The following is a 3,540-nucleotide window of genomic DNA, read 5'->3' on the forward strand; positions in this document are numbered from 1 at the left end:
GTTTATTTCACGGTATGGATTTTAATAATTAAGTTGAACCGAAAGGTTTTTTTTTTTTAGGAAGTTCAAAATTTTTAAAGTTATAATATGTTTTAAAAATAAAATTCTAGGTTTTCTTTAAGTCATTCAAAGTAAAGTGTTTTAAGCTTAACTATTTTTCGCATTCTTTAAGAGGTAAATGTTTGAAAGTTAAGATCACTGTGATGATTCGTGAGGGGTCGTTACAACACTAATCTTTTCTTCTTAAATATTTTTAGTTTTAAAATTTATATTTTAAAAAATTGAATAGTTATTGGTTAAAATAATATTTCAATAGTAATTACTAAGGATGTTTTTGCATTTCAAAAGCTTTGACTGGTTATTTTGTTTAATTTTTTGAAAAACTTAAGGGATAATTATCAGGTAGTCTAAAGAAGTAGGTAATACTTTTTAGATTATGAAAATGATAGGAGCAAACATGAGATTAAGCTAAAATTCAGGGGTGAATTTCGGATTTTTTCAAAATGAAAGGAGCACTTATATTATATTTTTTCTTGTTTAAATGAAATTGAGGTCGTTATATTTTTAAAAAAAATGTATTTTGCGCATTTGCTTCTAAATTTATAGATCTGGACAACTTGCTTCTTGAATTTCGAATTTAGATCATTTGCCTCCTAAGTTATAAAACTATGAGCCTATTTCAACAATTTTACTTTGACTTTTTTGTCAAAGTTGAGGGATTGAGAGTTAAGAATTGAGAGAATTGTGTCATAGTGTGAATTGATGTCACGGAATTTTTTGTCCAAAGTGCTTTTTTGTCACGAACTTAATACAATCATCATCAAAAGGAAACATATTGTAATAATTTTACAAGTTGAGGGAGGAGATTGCCAAAATTAGAAATTCAAGGGGAGCTTGCCAAAACCTTCCAAGTTCAGCGGTAAATATGCAAACGAGTTAAAGAAAAAATTCGAAATTTTGAAAACTATGACAAAAGACAAGTTGAAAGCGCACGATGTTTGCACTTTTACAACGTTCCCTTCGTAGTTTTTCTTTTTTATTTTCATTTTTGCTTCTCGCTTTCTTCTTGTTACAATGGCAACTAACGTTCTTTCACAAAGGAGATACAGAAGTGTATTGGGTGCAACAACCAATATGCAAAAAATAGAGATGGGATTCTAATTGAATAAATGCTGATTCAAGTGTCCGCAAAGCCTTTTGTTTTTTTGTTTTTTTGTTTTTTTTTTTTTGTTTTTTTGTTTTTTTGTTTTTTTTTTTGTCTACCGAGCATCGAATCAATGTCCAATCCATTTTGATATCTAACAATATGTAAATCTCTAGGAAGACTAGCCCAATTGTGTTTAGTTTAAGGATTACATCTATCTATTATTATCAGCAAAGAGTGATGAGAGAGATCGAAAATATTTAACTCGAATGTGGCACTGATTATTGGGATCTCTTTGTCAACGGTTTTACGCGGTTTATAAGGTCTAAGTGCTAACTTCTTCAGGTCTAAAATGGATCCAACCTTTAGTGAATGTAGCGTGAAAGAAGTTTCAGATTAACACCTTCAGTTGCATAATACATTCCAAGATAGGACTAATTGGTTTGATGATTAATGCTGAACAATGAAAGTCCTAATCGAAAAAGCAAGTTAGCAGTTACCCGTAGTCGATTAAGGCCCCTAGTGGTAGTTTAGTTTCCTCATCAGAAGAATTTCTGGAAGTCATGCATCAAGGAGGCGGAATGGAAATTTTCCCTCTCTAACCAACCAAGGTTTTAGAAAACGCGTAGAGATGATTATTTCTCAGAAAGTAGATTGGGAAGCTCTGGACAAAACCTGCAAAAATTGGTGCAAGAAGCCTCTGAATATGGCCCTTCTCTTATGGATAAGTTGTGTTGCTGCATCAGGAGCAATCCTTTTCCTCGTTATGACAGGAATGTTAAACGGCATCCTGCCGGAGAAATCTCAAAGAGATGCTTGGTTCGAGGTCAATAACCAAATCCTCAATGCTCTCTTTACTCTCATGTGCCTGTACCAACACCCAAGCGCTTCCTTCCACCACCTTGTTCTTTTGTGTAGGTGGAACACGAAGGATGTATCAATGCTTAGGAAGATGTATTGCAAGGACGGTACTCATAAGCCCCACGAGCGGGCCCACATTATGGTTGTCATTGTCTTACTCCATGTGAATTGCTTTGCTTAATATGCCTTGTGTGGACTCAACTTGGGATATGAAAGATCCAACGACCTTCTGTTGGTGTTGGTATCTGCCTCTCTATAGCAATTATTGCCCCAGCAATTGCGGGTGTCTACTCCATCATGAGTCTCCTTGGGAAGGAGTATGACTTTGAAGTTGACGAGGAAGCGCAGGATCAAAATCTGGCTAATGGCGCTGCTTGTCACAACCACAAGGCTAATGTCATTCGAGAGAAGATTCTCATTTGCATCGAGAAATGAGCAAAAGATTGTTGAGTATGAGCCTAAATGGAGAGGGGGTTTGCTTGATTTATGGGATAATATTCCTACATAATGCATTTCCCTCTTCTTTGGTTTTTGAGTTTTTTTATGGAACATGGAAAGACTTGGGTTTGGTAACATATACGTTCACTTTGCAACTTTTTTCCTCTTCTACACTGCCCCTTTTTGGATCTTCAACTTAGCTGTTAGCTGCTATCAACATCGATAATGAGACCATCAGAGAATCCCTTGGGTTAACTGGAATTGTGATGTGCATATTTGGTTTGCTCTATGGTGGCTTTTGGAGAATCCAAATGAGGAAAAGGTTCAAGCAGCCAGTAAATTCCGTGTGTTGTGGAAAGCCTGCAGTCACAGATTGTGCGCAATGGCTTTTCTGCTGCTGGTGTTCTCTCGCTCAAGAGGTGCGGACCGCCGATTTCTATGACATGATGGAAGATAAGTTTTGCAACAATCATAGCCAGCCTGTTGTATTACCTTTGCCACGTGAGGACGGAGTGATTGAATATAGTACTTCAAGCCCTTCCATTGCGCTTAAGAACAGTCCTAAGTTGTCCAAGATGGAGAATGGAAGTCCAGAGAGTCCACTTCAGCATTCAAATGATTATAAATCTGATGTACAGCTTCCAAAGGCGGAAAACGAAGTTCTAAAGAACTTCATGAAGCCGCCTATTCGGTCTGAAATACCAAGAGAAGAAGGTACCATTGAAAAAGCAGAGTGAAAGGAATATGTTCCAGTACTAATGTTTTTGCAATGTATAATATATGTTTGTAAAATGCCCCATGTATCTAGTAGAATATCAGATACTGTCTGGTCCTTAGTAGAGGATGGGAAGCAAACTAAGCAACAAATTTTTCATTCTCAATAAATTTTTTCTTTTCATAAGAAAGAGATAAGTAGCATATCTTTTTAGCCTATATAAAGTCCCAGAACATAAAGCATGGAAAAAAGGAGCACTACACACAGAATATGAAGAAACTATATCATATTTCCATTATTATTATTATTATTATTCAGACTTAGCAACGTTTAAATTAATCAAGCAAGAACATAAAGGATAAAATTAAAGAACGCCAAAGAT

At 35.5% G+C, this 3,540-nt stretch overlaps 1 pseudogene; it reads left to right on the forward strand.

The window, feature by feature from the left end:
* The first annotated feature begins 1,775 nt into the window (after window positions 1-1,775).
* LOC21384949 lies at window positions 1,776-3,180 on the forward strand (annotated as a pseudogene).
* The last annotated feature ends 360 nt before the right edge of the window (window positions 3,181-3,540 follow it).

This window comes from Morus notabilis, unplaced genomic scaffold (genome assembly GCF_000414095.1).
Source record: "Morus notabilis unplaced genomic scaffold, ASM41409v2 Scaffold2765, whole genome shotgun sequence".
NCBI classification, from domain to species: Eukaryota; Viridiplantae; Streptophyta; class Magnoliopsida; order Rosales; family Moraceae; genus Morus; species Morus notabilis.